The sequence below is a fragment of the Myotis daubentonii genome, chromosome 3 (assembly GCF_963259705.1).
Source record: "Myotis daubentonii chromosome 3, mMyoDau2.1, whole genome shotgun sequence".
Classification (NCBI taxonomy): Eukaryota; Metazoa; Chordata; class Mammalia; order Chiroptera; family Vespertilionidae; genus Myotis; species Myotis daubentonii.
This window is the reverse complement of record NC_081842.1, coordinates 60,113,612-60,131,076: the sequence shown is the minus strand read 5'-3', so window position 1 is coordinate 60,131,076 and position 17,465 is coordinate 60,113,612. Positions and strand designations below refer to the sequence as shown.

Below are 17,465 nucleotides of genomic sequence, written 5' to 3'. Positions count from 1 at the left end.
CCAGTCAAGGGCACATGCCCAGGTTGCAAGCTCAATCCCCAATAGGAGGCGTGCAGGAGGCAGCCAATCAATGATTCTCATTGATGTTTCTATCTCTCCCTCTCTCTTTCTCTCTGAAATAAATAAAAATATATTATTTTAAAAAGAGCAAAGACAAATAGAGGAAGAGGAAGTATACTAATTTTACCTTTTTGTTTTAGATTTAACATACCTTCTTTAAAATTCTTTATTTTTTAAAGTATTACATAAGTCTCCTTTTTCCCCCATTGACCTCTACCCAGCTGCACCCACCCCCCAGCACATGCCCTCACACCCCCCCACACACACACTCTGTGTCCACTGGTTATGCTCATATGCATGCATACAAGTATTTTGGTTCATCTCTTACTCCCTCACCCCCCCCCCCCCCGCCTTCCCTCATAGGTTGGACAGTGTTCGATGCTTCTATGACTCTGGTTCTATTTTTATTCATCAGTTTATGTTTTTTAATGTTACCTTTAATATGGTGAAAACAATTTATATTATGCATAGATAACAATTCAAGAAGTAATGAATTAAGAATGTATCTTCAAAGTAACTACTTGAAAAAATGAAAATACCCCAGAACCTCAAAAATTAGGCAAAGGATAAATACATATCAAATAAGTAAATACAGACCATACAGTATAAGTGGCTACAGAAAGCATAAAAAAGGAAAAGGAGGATAAATAATATATGGTAAAAGTTGCAGAACGGAACAGAGCCTATTCATGTTGATTGACCAGTCTTTAAATTCTCTGCTCTGAGCCTGTCTTGGCTGTCCTGACCCCAGCTTTCTAACTCTGGAAAACACCAAGAATATTGTCCCTGCAACAGTTTTTACTAGAGCTAATCACTTGTCATGCTGGAAGAGGGATCATACTTCGATTGGCCTTAGCCACAAAGTCCACATCTATAAGATTAGGAGCCAGTGGGTGAAACCTCATTAACTTCAGGAGCACAATGGATACATCACAGGTACTGACTAGGGGCTCTCTTGCACAATCCCATTATCCTCTGCAGGAATCAGAAAGATGTGTCTGGAAGCTAATCCTGGTGATCTTGAGATTTAATTATGCAGCTATTTTGTGAAGTGGTTCCCTCTTCAGAACAAATTTGTTGTGGATTCTGAAGCATAATTCATTTAATTGTTACTTGAATATGAAAATGACAGGTGGGTAAGTAAGCACATTAAAAAGAAAATTTATTCAAAAATTTTCAGTTTGGATTGGCATCCCAACAATTTGTGCTGGCAACAGAATAGTGTGCCTGCAACTGAAGAGTGCTTCTGTATGTATATATTAAAGAAGTGGATGAAAAGCCAACCAGTATGGCATGGAACAGCACAATGCCTTCTGGTTATATATATAGATATATAGAGTACTCTTTACAACAATAGAATACATATTATTCTCAAATATGCATGGAACACTCCAGGAAAGAACATATTTTAGGACATAAAACAAGTTTCAATAAATTTTAAAAGGTTAAAATCATACAAAGGTTTCTCTCTAGTCACAATGGAATGAAAATAGAAGTTAGAAGTAAACTGGAATATTCAGAAAATTTAAAACTTAAACAGCACACTTTAAAAAATATGTTTTTATTAATTTAGAGAGGAAGGAGAGAGAGAGAGAAGGGGGGGGAGGGAGAGAGAGAGAAAGATCAATGAAGAAATAAACACAAAATGGTTAAAGGACTTAAATGTAAGATGGAAACCAGAAAAATCTTTGAAGACTCCATAGGCAGCAAAATATCAGACATATGTTGTAGCAATATCTTTACCGATACAGCTCCTAGACCAATGGAAACTGAGGAGAAAATAAACAAATGGGACTACATCAAAATAAAAAGCTTCTGCACAGCAAAAGAAACAATAAACAAAACAATAAGAAAGCCCACTGCATGGGAGAACATATTTGCCAGTGTTATCTCCAATAAGGGTTTAATCTCCAAAATTTACAGGGAACTCATACAACTTAACAAAAGGAAGGTAACCAAATCAAAAAATGAGCAAAGGACCTAATTAGACACTTTTCTAAACAGGACATACAGAAGGCCAAGAGACATATGAAAACATACTCAAAGTCACTAATCATCTGAGAGATGCAAATCAAAATGACAATGATGTACCATCTCACACCTGTCAGAATGGCTATCATCAACAAATGACAATTGCTGGTGATTATGTGGAGAAAAAAACAACAACAAAAAACCTCCTTCACTGCTGGTGGGAATGAAGACTGGTGCAGCCACAGTAGAAAACAGTATGGAGTTCCCTCAAAAAATTAAAAATAGAACTCCCATTTGACCCAGTAATCCCACTTCTAGACTATATCCCAAGAAACCAGAAATACCAATCAGAAAGGATATATGCACCCCTATATTCATAGCAGCACAATTTACAATAGCTAAGATTTGGAAACAGCCTAAGTGCCTATCAGCAGATGAGTGGATTAAAAAACAGTGGTACGAGAGAAACCAAGATGGCGGCATGGGTAAACACTGGAAATTGCTGCCTGGCACAACCACTTCAAAAATACAACTAAAAGACAAAACGGACATCATCCAGGACCACAGGAAGGCTGGCTGAGTGGAAATTCTACAACTAGAAAGAAAGAGAAAAGCACACTGAGACTCAGAGGAGGTGCGGAAGTAAAGTGCAAAGGTACGGAGGTGCACGTGGAAAGGGCTGGCAACTGAAGACACGGTTGTCTTTTTCAATCCGGAGGGAGTCTCAAGCTCCCAACTGCTCTGAACTCCAGTTCCGGGCAAGTCTCTGGGGACCCAGACTCATACGGGGAGAAACTGGACTGTCTGTCATCGGTCAGAACTTGAGGGCAGCTTTCTCTCAGAGGTGCTTGCAGTGATTACTGACATGCGGGGCCTCTTAGGGTAGGACTGAGGAGCAGCTATAGCTGCTTGCTCCACCCTGTTGATCCCCTGAGACCCCGCCCCACCCAAGCTGTGTGTAGAGGCTTTAGCATATGAAAGGCCTGGCCCTTTGCAATCTGAAAATTACCTAACAAACTGCAGCTGGGTCAGAGAGACCCAGAACTTCCAAAAGAAGGCCCAAGGCCCCACAGCAGCTTGCATTGCTTCACAGCTGGGCCTCATCGGGGCACCTCCAAATCCCAAACAAGGAAGGGGAACCTGCAGATCTCCTCGTAGCTCCTGCTGGGTAGCCTCAGGCAGAGGCTAAATTAGCACCTCCTTAGATCCAAGAGCCAGTGTACCCAGTGGTCAGAATGGGACCATCCATATTACAACTCCTCAGGTCCATAAGGGACACACTCAGGGGGCAGACTCAGTGAGCACCAAAGCCCCACTGAAGCAAGTCTTGCCCCATAAGGGTGTCTCCAGCACAGAAGTTCTCCCACTGCAGACACAGCTGATTCTCATAGCCAATTGGCCTGGAGGTCAATTCCTCCCACTGATACCTACAACAGTCAAGTCTTAACTACAATAAGACTTGTGCACAAAGCCCACAAAGGGGTGCACCAAGAGTGTCCACCTCAGGTAATTGGGGAGGCTGAGCCACTGGGCCCTACAGGACACCTAGCACAGAAAGCCACTCTATCAACACAGGGAAGCATAAAAAATGTGGAAACAAAGAAACAGGTCACAAATGACAGAAATGTAGGAAAGCAAACTACTGGATATAGAGTTCAAAACCAAACTTATAAGGTGTTTCAAGAATTTTCTAGAAAGCACCAATAAATTTAGTGAGACCCTCAAGATTCTAGTGAGACCCTCGAGGTTATGAAAAAGGACCAACTAGAAATTAAGCATACACTGACTGAAATAAAGAGTATTATACAGAGTTCCAACAGCAGACTAGAGAATCGCAAGAATCAAGTCAAAGATTTAAATACGAAGAAGCAAAATGCACCCAACCGGAAAAACAAAAAGAAAAAAGAATCCAAAAATATAAAGATAGTATAAGGAGCCTCTGGGACAACTTCAAACGTACCAACATCCGAATTATGGGGGTGCCAGAAGAAGATAGAGAGCAAGATATTGAAAACCTATTTGAAGAAATAATGACAGAAAACTTCCCCTACCTGGTGAAAGAAATAGACTTACAAGTCCAGGAAGCGAAGAGAACCCCAAACAAAAGGAATCCAAAGACGACCACACCAAGACACATCATAATTAAAATGCCAAGAGCAGAAGACAAAGAGAGAATCTTAAAAGCAGCAAGAGAAAAACACTCAGTTACCTACAAGGGAATACCCATACGACTGTCAGCTGATTTCTCAACAGAAACTTTGCAGGCCAGAAGGGAGTGGCAAGAAATATTCAAAGTGATGAATAGCAAGAACCTACAACCAAGATTAGTTTACCCAGCAAAGCTATCATTCAGAATTGAGGGTCAGATAAAGAGCTTCACAGATAAGGAAAAGCTAAAGGAGTTCATCACCACCAAACCAGGATTATATGAAATGCTGAAAGGTATCCCTTAAGAAGAGGAAGAAGAAGAAAAAGGTAAAGATACAAATTATGAACAACAAATACACATCTATCAACAAGTGAACCTAAAAATTAAGTGAATAAATAATCTGATGAACAGAATAAACTGGTGAATATAATAGAATCAGGGGCATAGAAAGGGTGTGTACTGACTATTCTCGGGGGGAAAGGGGTATGGAGAGTGCAGGAATAGACTGGACAAAAATCATACACCTATTGATGAGGACAGTGGGGAGTGGGGGTAAGGGGAGAGGGTGGGGTGGGAACCAGGTGGAGGGGAGCTATGGGAGGGAAAAAGAGGAACAACTGTAATAATCTGAACAATAGAGATTTAATTCAAAAAAAAATAAAAAATATAAAACAGCGGTACATCTACACAATGGAATACTATGCTGCTATAAAAAAGAAGGAACTTTTACCATTTGCAACAGCATGGATGGAACTGGAGAGCATCATGCTAAACAAAATAAGCCAGTTAGAGAAAGATAAATATCACATGCTCTCACTCATATGTGGGATATAATGAACATAAACTGGTGAACAGAAATAGATCAGAAATAGATCCAAAGACAAGGTAACACTGAACAGACTGTCCAACCTCAGAGATATCACAGGGGTGGGGGGCGTGGTAAAGATCAAACAAAGGACTTGTATGCATGCCTATTAGCATAACCAATGGACACAGACACTGGGGCGGTGGGGTGCTTGTCCTGGGGGTTGGTAGTGGTGGTGGTAAGGTCAATAGGAGAAAAAAGGAGAAATATGTAATACTGAGTTTAAACAATAAATTTTTTAAAAGAGAAACATTGATGAGAGAGAAACATCGATTGGCTGCCTTTTACATGGCCCCTACTTGGGCACAAGCCCACAACACAGCATGTGCCCTGAACAGGAATCGAACCAGTAACCTCTTGGCCCATGAATTGATGCTCAACCATTGAGCCACACGGACCAGGCAAATGTACACTTTTAAATAATCAATGGGTCAAAGAGGAAATCACAAGGGAATTCAAGATACTTTGAAGGGGTGTCAGGATGGCCGAGTGGTCTAAGGCACCAGACTCAAGGGACTCCCAAGATACTTTGAAATAAATTAAAACAAAGAGCAAAAAGTATAGGTTACACCAAAGACAAAGCTCAGAGGGAAATTTATACCTACAAATGCCTATATGAAAAATAAAATAAAATCAATAATCTAACTCTATACCTTTACAAACTAGAAAAGAAGGACAAGTTAAACCAAAAGCTAACAGAAGGAAATAATAAAGATCAGAGAGAAGAGAAACAAAATAGAGACTAGAAAAAAATAATCAAGAAAACCAAAAAATGGTTCTTTGAAAAGATCAACAAATTGACATTTATCTAAACTAAGGAAAAAAGGAGAGGAGATGCAAAAAATTAAAAAAAGTGGGAACGTTATTATCATCCATACAGAAATAAGAGGACTATAAGTGAATACTACAAACAATTGTATGACATACTAAATAACCTGGATAAAATAGGCAAATTCTTAGAAAAATCAAAAGTGATTTAAAGAAATCTGTATGTGTATACACACAGACACACACATACACACACACACACACTCACACACACACACACAAACAAATAAAAACATTGAATTAGGTACTCAAAAACCTCCAAACAAAGGAAAGTCCAGGATGAAATGGCTTCGCTGATTAATTCTACCAAATTTTTAAAGAGTTAATACCAATACTTCTTAAACTCTTCCAAGAAATAGAAGAGAAGGGAACATTTGTTAACCCTTTCTGTGACACCAGCATTATCTTGGTTTCAAAGCTAGAAAATAAAATTAGAGACCAACATCTTCTATTAATATAAATGCAAATATTCTTAACAAAATACTAGCAAACAAAATCCAACAGCATATTAAAAGTTCTAAATACCATGACCATGTAGAAAGTACCACAAAAATACAAGGAGTTTAACCAAAGAAAATAAACAACATAAAAATCATACTAATGGAATGAGGGGGTGGGAGCACATGGTAATCTCGATGCAGGGAAAGCATTTGGCAAAACTAAACATCCTTTCACGACAAAATCCTCAGAAAACTAGGAATAGAAGAGAACTTCCTCAAATAGATAAAACAGGTATTCATGAAAAACCCACAGACAACATCCTGTTCAGTGATAAAAGACTAAACTCGTTCCTCCAGAATAAGACAAGAATGCCCATTTTCACCACTTCTATACTGTAATGGAAGTTACATATTGTAATAGAAACCACAGAAATTAGGTAAGCAAAGGAAATAAAAGGCACCCAAATTGGAAAAGAAGTGAAACTATCTCTTTTGACAGATGGTATGATCCCATATATAGATAATCCCAAAGAATCTACAAAAAACAAACAAACAAACAAAAACCAAAATACTAGAATATATGAATTAAGCAAAATTGTAGGGTATAAGATAAACACAAAAATAAGTTATGTTTTTATACATCAAGAATGAAAGTTTTGAAAAATAATTTTTTATTCCATTTACAAGTCTTCAAAAGAATAAAATATCTAGAAATGAATTTAACCAAAGAGGTATAAAACTTCTACACTGAAAACTACAAATAATTGCTAAAAGAGATTAAGTAAGAGAAGACCTAAATAAATGCAAAAACATTACTTAGAAGACTTAATTTTGTTTAAATATAAATACCACCCAAAACAATCTAACAGATTCAATGCAGTCCCTATTAAAATACCACTAGCCTTTTTTTTTTTGCAGAATGAAAAAGCTTTTCCTAATATTTATATAGAAATGCCAAAGCAAGAATAGCAAAAATAATATTGAGAAAGGAGAAAGTTGGAAGACTTGTACTTCCCAATTTCAAAACTTCCTGCATAGCTGCAGTAATCAAAACAGTGTTGTACTGGCATAAAGATAAACATATAGACCAATGGAATAGAGTTGAAAGTCCAGAAACAAAACCATACATCAATGATGAATTGATTTTCAACAAATTGCCAAGACAACTCAGTGGGGGAAAGATACTGTCTTCAACAAATGGTACTGAAAAAACTGGAAATCCATGTGCAGGATCTATGATTTAAAAAGCTAAAAAACTCCAAAGAACAGTTAGGGGGAAATTTCATGACCTTGAATTTGGCAATGGATTCTTAGATATGGCACCACAAACACAAGCACCAAAAGGAAAAAAAAAAAAAAAGGTAAGTTTGACCACATCAAAATTAAAAACTTTGGCACAAAGGACATTTTTTAGAAAGTGAAATGACAAGTTACAGAGGAATTATTTACAAATCATGTCTGACAAGGGTCTACTATCCACAAAGAACTCTTAAGGTTCCACAACAAACAACTTGATTCAGAAATATGAGCAAAAATCAACACTGTCTCCCATTCCTTGAGTGAATAGCCGGTTACCTGGTGGCAGGTTGATTATATTGGATCACTTTTATCGTGGAAGGAGCAGTGTGTTGTTCTTACTGAACTAAACACTTACTCTGAATATGTATCTGCCTTTCCTGCATGGAACACTTCTGCCAGAACTACTATTCATGGACTTACGAGAATGCCTCTCCACTATGATGATATTTCACAAACCATTGCTTTTCATCAAGGAACATATTTCACAGCAAATGAAGTGTGGCAGTGGACCAATATTAATGTCATTCACTTGTCTTACCATGTTACCCACTGTTCTGATAAAAGTGGAGATTTATAGATCTTTTTGACAAATATTAGCATGGTTTATCTTTCTCTACTTCTTGAATTTTAATTGATGTATGAATTTATACTTAAATTGGGTTTCTTCTAGACAGCATATAGTTGGGTCTTGGTTTTTTATCCATCCTGATAATCTGTCTTTTAATTGGTATATTTAGACAGTTGACTTTAAAGTAATCATATAATTAGATTCATATCTAACATAGTTGTTACTGTTTTCTATTATTGCCCTCAGTCTTTATTCCTATTTTCTTCTTCCATTTTTTTTTCTGTTTTTGTGGTTTGAGTTAAGCATTTTACATGGTTCCTTTTCTCTACTTTCTTAGCATTTTAATTATACTTTTCTTTTTAAATTCTTTTTGTGGTTACCCTAGAGTTTACAATATATGTTACAACTGATTCAAGTTCAGTTTTGTATAATACTATTACTGCTTCATGGGTAATATGAATACCTTATAATAAGAAAGTATTTCTAATTCTACCCTCCTGTTCCTATATCATTATTGTTTTATTCATTTCACTTATCCATAATGTTTTTGGCAACTTAGTTTGGTTATGTAATTATTTCAAAATAGAAAGCAAAAATTATACTGTTTCTAAGAAATATTACTGTGTCCCAGAACAAAGCTCAAGAATGTTTAAAGGATAGAAAATAAATAGTACGTAATAACATAAAATTCATAATGTCTGCTACCCAGGCAAAGATACCATGTCAACAAGAAAATACATCCCATGATGAGAGAAAATATCAAGCAATAGAAATTGACCCAGAGATGACACACAGAATGAAATCCATAAAAGAAGACAGTAAATAAACTATTATAAATATACTCCATATATCCAAAGAAATAGAGGAAAGCACAACATGTTAAGAAAAGACATGGAAGATAACAAAGACTCAAATCAACCTTCTAAAAATGAAAAAATGTATGAGATGAAATATACATTAGATGGGATTGGCAGCAGAATTGACACTGAAAAAATAAGGGTTACTGAAATCAAAGATGTACTACTATTCAAAATGAAAGGATGTAAAGGATCAAAATCAGTGAATAGAGAATTAGTGATCTATTTGTCCAACTTCAAGTTGCCTAATACACATGCAATAGGAGTCCCAGGAGAAAAAAGAAAAGATGGGACAGAAAAGATGTTTAAATAAGTAATGCTAAAAATGTTCCTAATTTGATGAACACTGCAAATCCACAGATCCAAGGTGCTCGATGAACTTCGAGCATAAGAAACATGAAGAAAATTATACTAAAGCACATAACTGAAATTATTTCTAAAAGTCATAGAAAAAAAAAGATATATTAACATACAGCAAAACAAAGGTAAGAGTAACAGCAGATTTCTCAAAAGAAATAAACAACCAAGCTAGATTACAATTAAGAACTTTTTAAAAAATTTATTGATTTTATAGAGAGAGAGAGGAAGGAGAGAGAGAGAGAAAAAAAAACCCACCAGATTTATTGTTGCACTTATTTATGCATCCACTGGTTATTTCTTGTATGTGCTATGACTGGGGATCGAATCCACAACCGTGGCATACCAGGATGATGCTTTAACCAGATGAGCTACCCAGCCAGGGCCTAATGGACGAACATTTTCAAAGTACTAAAAAAATTGTCAACTAGAATTCTATACTTGACAAAATATCATTGAAAAATGAAGGTGAAATAAATACTGTTACATACAAAAGCTGAAAGAGTGTAGCTCTAGATAATCAACACTACAAAATAACATTATATGAAATTCTTCTAAACAAAGGAAAATAATACCAGAGGAAATTTTAGATTTATGCAGAGGAATGAAGAGCATTGGAAAATGATAAATATGTGGATAAGTAAAAACTTTTTACTTAGTTTTAAAATCTCTTCAAGAGATAATAGATGACTGGAAACACCACCAAAATATATATCAGTGGGTGAATAGTTAAGCAAATATGGCATATCCATATGGTAGAAAACCTCAGCAATTAAAAGAAATTAGCTCTAGATACATATAACAACATGGTAGAACCTCAAAGTAATCATGGTGAGTGAAAGAAGCCAGACAAAAAAAAGCATTTTGTCAAATGGTATACTTGCTTTTATATAAAATTCTATGAAATAAAAACAAATGTATAGTAACAGAAAATACATCAGAGCTTGTGAGTACAGAGGGCCAATGGGGAAAGGCAGGATGGGAGGGTTACACATAGGAATAAGGGAACTGGGGGAGGTGATAGATATGTTCATTATTTTTACTGTGGTAATTTATAACAGATTAATGGTTAACTGCAGTTTATTGTTTGTAATTATATATCAAAATGTGCTGAGGAATGTAATCCCAGATAATAAAAGCCTAATATGCAAATTGACCAAACAGCAGAATGACCAATGAAACGACCAGTTGCTATGATGCACACTGACCAGCAGGGGCAGACACTCAATGCAGGAGCTGCCCCCAGCCCACAGGCCCCAGGCCAGCCAAGTCAGGTGCCAGAGGGAGCTCTCCTAATCGCCCTGCTGGTCGCCCTACAGAGGGAGGTGGGGTGGCATTGGGGGGTGGGGCCGGCGAGCAGGTGGCACCAGGTTGGCCAAGGCAGGTGCCAGTGGGGGCCGCCTAATTTCCCTGCCAGTGGCCCCACAGATCAGCCCTGATCGTCAGCCAGGCCTAGGGACCCTAATCCATGCATGAATTTTGTGCATCGGGCCTCTAGTTTTCAAATAAGGATCTATCATCCAAGAACGAGAGGGAACAATGACTTTTTTAGATACCCCAACAACAGTTTAACATCTATACATTGTTAACTTATATTTTAAGTGCTAGCCAATGCAATTAAATACAGGAAGGATATATTATGTATATGTATTCCAAAGAAAGTAATAACATTATTATACTTAGAGGGATAAAGTTTTATACCTGAATTCTCAAGAGAATCAACTGAATAATTAATAAAAATAGAGAATGATAATTTAGTGACATGGTTGGTTACAATATTCATGACCCAGAAGTAAAGGCTTTTCTTAAAATAAACAAAAATCAACTTTAAAAGTAGAATAATCTTATTTATAGTGATATGAAAAAAGATAAAAGTATTAAACTTCAATCTATAGATCTTTAGGAAATGATTTTACCCTCTATTGAAGAATAGGACTTGAATGAATAATAAACCATAGGTTACTTTATGGGTTTTGGACAGAAAGACTTGAGATTGATGTATATTTGACATTTCAATTTCACTGAAAATAACAGGAATTTTCCAGAGAAGTAAACAAAGTGATTTTAAAATTCACCTGAAGAAATAAACATGTAAGAATAGCCATGAAATTTCTGAAAAAACTCATCATAAATCATGTCTACTCCCATCAGAAGTAAAATACAGTATAAAATTAATTTAAAGTGTGTTATATAACTACTAATAATTTTATTATTTGGGTATTGATGTATGAAAAGTTCAATTAGTGTAATAAAATAGGAAATTCACAAAGAGACCCAAATGCATTCAGAAATTTTGTAATTGTAAGTAATTAGCCTTTAAAATCAGTGGGATAAAGGCGTATCATTCAATAAATGTTGGAACAACTAAGTAGGCCTCTGAAATTAATCTCATTAAACTAAAATAACGTCTAGGTGATAAAAATATATATACTAATAAAAGGGTAATATGCTAATTAGACCAGACGTCTTCCAGACATCCTTCCGGACAAAGCCACAGTGGCAGGGCCAAGGCAGAGGCAGTAAGGGGTAATCAGGCCAGCAGGGGGAGCAGTTAGGGGCGATCAGACTGGCGGGGGGCGGGGCAGTTAGAGGGTGATCAGGCTGGCAGGGGGGCAGTTAGGGGGCAATCAGGCCGGCAGGCAGAGGTGGTTAGGGGCGATCAGGCAGGTGAGCGGTTAGGAGCCAGTGGTCCCGGATTGCGGGAGGGATGTCCAGCTGCCTACGGGATCGGACTTAAACTGGCAGTCAGATATCCCCCGAGGGGTCCCAGATTGGAGAGGGTGCAGGCCATGCTGAGGGACACACACATCCCTGTGCACAAATTTTGTGCACCAGGCCTCTAGTAAATATATAGAAAGAAATCATTAAAATGCTAGAAGAAAACATGAAAAATATATTTTATGGAAGGAAATAAGGCTATGCTAGAGATGGCAGAAAACTCAGTACCCATATAAAAACAAAGAAAAATGCATGGTTGATAAATTTGATTACTTAAAAATAAATTTAAGACAAATGACATTCTGCAATACATTTGACAAAGACTAATTTTGATAATGCGAAAAGCGCTTATAGATATAAACAAGAAAACACTAGAAAAACTTGCAAAGGATAAATACTGGTAGTTCACAGAGAAAGAAATATAAGTGTCTTTAAAATAAAAAGATGTCCAACACTCACTATTAAGGAAATTAATATTAAAGCAACATTTTTGTTTTAGATAAAAAATATCAAAGAATTATAAAATGTAAAATATTGGTGAAGATTTAGGGAGACTAAAGTTCTTATACACTGTTGGTGGGAATGTAAATTGCTTAAATCTTTTTGGAAACCATACGTTTGCATATTTTTTGGCCAAGCAATTTAAATTCTAAGAATTCATTCTACAGATATAATTATACTTGTGTGCAAATAAGTATTACTATTTTCATTTAAGTTTGTTTTGAAATAACAAAGTCTAAATACTCATTAATAAGAAAATAGTTAAATCAATTATTGTATAGCCCTAAATGAAAACTTTGTTCCTATATAAATACATACTATACTAAAAACGATTACATAGGTCAATGTAGGACGGTCTCCAGGACACAGTATGAAATAGAAAAATATCAAGGCACAAAATAATATGAAATATGCTTCCATTCTTGTTGAAATTGAGGTAGGAAAGGGTATAGGAGGGATAAATGGTAATGGAAGGAGACTTGAGTTGGGGTTGTGAACACAATACTATATACAGAAAGAGAAAGGGAAGGAAACTTATTTGAAGAAATAATAGCTTTAAACTTTCCTAATCCAGATCCAGAAAGCACAGAAAGTTTGAAAGGTATGTAATTGCCAAAAGTTAAAGTCAAGGAGAGAACCTTAAAAGCAATAAGATTAAAACAACTTGTAGTGCACAAAGGAATCCCCATAAGACTATCAGATTTTTCAGCAGCAAATTTTCAGGGCAAATGAAGTCACGTGATATATTTATCGTGCTGGAAGAAAAAGAAACTGCTAACCAAGAACACTCTACACAGCAAAGTTGTCCTTCAGAATTGAAGTAGAGATAAAGAGCATTCCAGAAGTAAAGGCTTTACTTTGTAATACCTGAAGGAGTTCATCCCCACTAGACTGACCTTATAAAAATTGTTAAGGAACTTAATTTGAAACAAAAGGGTGCTCATTAGTAACAGGAAAATGTATGAAATAAAAAATCTCACTGGTAAAGATAAATATATAGCAAAATTCAGAAGAATCTAATGTTGTGATGAAGTTGGGTAAATCATTTACAAATCTAATATGAAGATAAAAAGACAAAAGTAGTACAAATAATTATAGCTACAATAATTTCTCAATGATACACAAGATAAAAATATATAAATGTGACATCAAAAATGGGGGAGGGAAACTAAAATTGTAGAGCTTCAGAATGAATTTGAACTTAAGTTGTTAACTTAAAATAGACTATTATAAATAGGTTTGTACAGCTAAAACTAATACTCTTATATGTTCAAAAATACATCAAGTTTAAGCAACTTAATAAAATAGATTAATACTGTTTTATATAAGCCTCGTGGTAAATGCAATGAACTGTCCAAAAAATAAATTAAGAAAACATTGCCATTTACATTAGCATCAAAAATAATAAACTACTTAGGAATTAATTTAACCAAGGAAGTGAAAGATCTGTACAATGAAAACTGTAAGACATTGATGAAAGAAATTAAAGACACAAATAAATGGAAGTATATCCCAAGTTCTTGGATTGGAAGAATTAATATTTTTAAATGTTTATATTACCTAAAGCAATTTGGAATTCTTCAGAATTCCACTGGCACTTTTCACAGAAATAGAAAAAATATTCCTAAAATCACATGGAACAAAAGACCCCAAATAGCCAAAGCAACCTTGAGAAAGTTAGATACATGACATGTTCTAACTTCTTTTTTTTAAAAAAAATATGTTTTTATTGATTTGAGAGAGAGAGGGAGGGAGAAGGATAGAAAGATAAAAATATCAATGAGAGAAAAACATAAATCGGCTGCCTCCTGCATGCCCCCTACCTAGGATAAGCCCAAAAGCCAGGTATGTGCCCTGATTAGGAATCAAACCAGTGACCTCTGGTTAATGGGTCAACACTCAACCACGGAGACACACCGGCTGTGTTCTAATTTAAAACTATATTGCAGGGTGTGGCATGGGCAGGGCGGGGCTTCTGCTTGAGAAGGCCCTGGGCCAGTGGGGCAGGGGTGCAGGGGCCGACTAGTCCCCATGGCAACCACGCCAGAGCCACAGCCCTAGGAACACGGGCAGGAGAAGCCCTTTAAGCTCCTAGGAATTTTAGATGTCAAGAACATTCCCAGTGCATGGGACTCAGTATTATATGGTTCATTAGAATCTGTTGTGGCTGGCCTTGGACATTTTTTATTAACTAGTAGAATTAGAAGATCATGTGATGTTGGAGTAGGAGGATTTATCATTGTGACTTTAGGATACTGGTTCCATTGTAGGTATAATTATGCAAAGCTAAGAATCCAGGAAAGAATCACCAGAGAAGGAATTAAAAATAACTTTTCAAATAAAAGTACCCACCTTGATCATGAAAAAAAAAACAAAAACACAAACCAACAACAACAGCAGCACCTGAACAGTCTCGAGCATAGAACCCAAATCGAACTGATGTCAGTGTGAGCCACGAGGAGATCGACTGTGTAAAACATCGACTGCACCACAGGTCTTTCAATCAAGTAAATGAAGCATGTGTAAGTTGTAAAAAATAAAACTATATTGCAAAACTAAAATAATCAAAACAGACATATAGACCAATGGAACAGAACAGAAAATCTAAAATATCCCCACCCATATGTAGTCAATTAAATTTTGACAGGGGTGTCAAAATACACATTAGGAAAAGAATAGTCTCCTTGATAAATGGTACTGGGAAAATTGGATATTCAGATGCAAAAGAATGAAATTGGACAAAGCTTCCACCATATACAAAAATCATCTTGAAATTGATAAAAGCCTTAAATATAAGACCTGAAACCATCATATCCTAGAAGAAAACAGCAAAAAACTCATTGACATTGGTCTTGGCAATGATTTTTTTAATATGACACCAAAAGTAAACATTATAGTCAACGAAAGGAAACATAAGCAAGTGGAGCTACATCAAACTAAAAAGCTGCTGCACAGCAAAGGAAACCACCAACAAAATGAGAAGGCAAATCTATGGAATGAGGAAAAAAACTTACAAACTATATACTTAATAAGGGGTTGATATCCAAAATATATAAGGCTTCATACAATTCAATTGAAAACAAAACAAAACAAAAACATAAAAACAAGTAAACCTATTAAAAAATGAAAAGAGGACCTGAGTAGACTTTTTTTCAAAGACGACATATAAATGCCCAACAGGTAAATGAAAAAGTGCTCAATGTCACTAACATCAGACAAATGCAAATCAAAATCACAATTAAATATCACCTCATAGCTATTAGGATGGCATTCTCAAAAAGGCAAGTAATAACTGTCTGCAAGGGTATGGGCGAAAGGGAACTTTTATACACTGTTGTTGGGGGATGTAAATTGTTATATTCATTATGGGAAACACTATGGAGTTTTCAAAAAAAAAGAAAAAGAAAAATAGAACAAACATATGACCAAGGAATCCCACTTCTGGTATATCTAAAAGAGGTGAAATCAGTATTTTGTAGAAATATTTGTACTCCAGTTTTTGTAGAAATATTTGTACTCCATTAATTGAAGTTTTATTCACAATACCAAAATATGGAAATAAGCTAAGTGTCCCCCAGTGAATCAGGTATAAAGAAATTGTCTGGGGGGTTGGGGGGGAATAAGAAAACATTGGACTTAAGTGACACATTAGACCAGATGGACATAGACATTTATAGAATATTCCATCCAAAAGCATGAAAATACATATTCTTCTCAAACATACATAGAATATTCTCTAAGATAAACTATAATGTTATTCCATAAAGTAAGTCTTAAAATATGATAGGATTGAAATAATATCAGGCTTCTCTTCTGATCACATGGTATGAAACTAGAAATCAATTATAAGAAGAAAACTGGAAAATTCACAAATGTGGAGATTAAACAACATGCTACTGAACAACCAATGGGTTAAAGAATAAATCAAAAGAGAAATTTAAAAATATCTTGTGGTAAATTAAAATGGAAATACAATATACCAAAACTTGTGGAATGCAGCAAAAGCAATTATAAGAGGGAAGTTTATAGTGATAAAAACCTACATTAAGAAACAAGAAAGATCTCAAACAACCTAACTTTATACCTTAAGGAACTAGAAAAAGGACAAATGAAGCCCAAAATTAGTACAAATAAGGAAAAACCAGAGCAGAAATAAATGAAATACAAATTAAAAAGACAGCAGGAAAGATAAATGAAATAGCTGACTTTCTGAAAATATAAATAAATGAGGCCCGATGCACAAAATTCATGCATGGGTAGAGTCCCTAGGCTGGGCCAGTGATCAGGGCCAATCTGTGAGGTGATCAGGGGGCCCCCGCTGGCACCCGCCTTGGCTGGCCTGGGGCCTGCGGGCTGGGGGCAGCTCCTGCGTTGAGCATCTGCCCCCTGACGGTCAGTGTGCATCATAGTGACTGGTCGTTCCACCGGTCATTCTGCCGTTTGGTCGATTTTAGGCTTTTATTATATAGGATAGATTCACCAAGAACAAAAGAGAGAGGACTCAAATAAAACCAAAAATAGAATGAGACATTAAAATTGATACTGCAGAAATACAAAGGATCATAAGAGGCTACTTTACTCCAACAAACTGGAAAACCTAGAATACATCAATTCCTAAAACATACAACATACCAAGACTGAATCATGAAGAAATAGAAAATCTGAACAAATTATTAGTAAGGAGATTGAATCAGTAATCAAAAACTTCCCAATAAGAAAAAAGTCCAGGACTAGATAGCTTCACTGGTGATTTTCACCAAATATTCAAAGAAGAATCAATACCAATCCTCAACTTTTCCCAAAAAATAGATAGAAGAGAGCACTTCCAAACTTATGAGTCCAGCATTGCCTC

General features: G+C 35.9%; 1 protein-coding gene across 6 annotated transcripts in view; it reads left to right on the top strand.

The window, feature by feature from the left end:
- The window catches only part of STXBP5L (syntaxin binding protein 5L), a 232,336-nt gene that overhangs the window by 180,403 nt on the left and 34,468 nt on the right, over window positions 1-17,465 (top strand). The window lies entirely within an intron of this gene.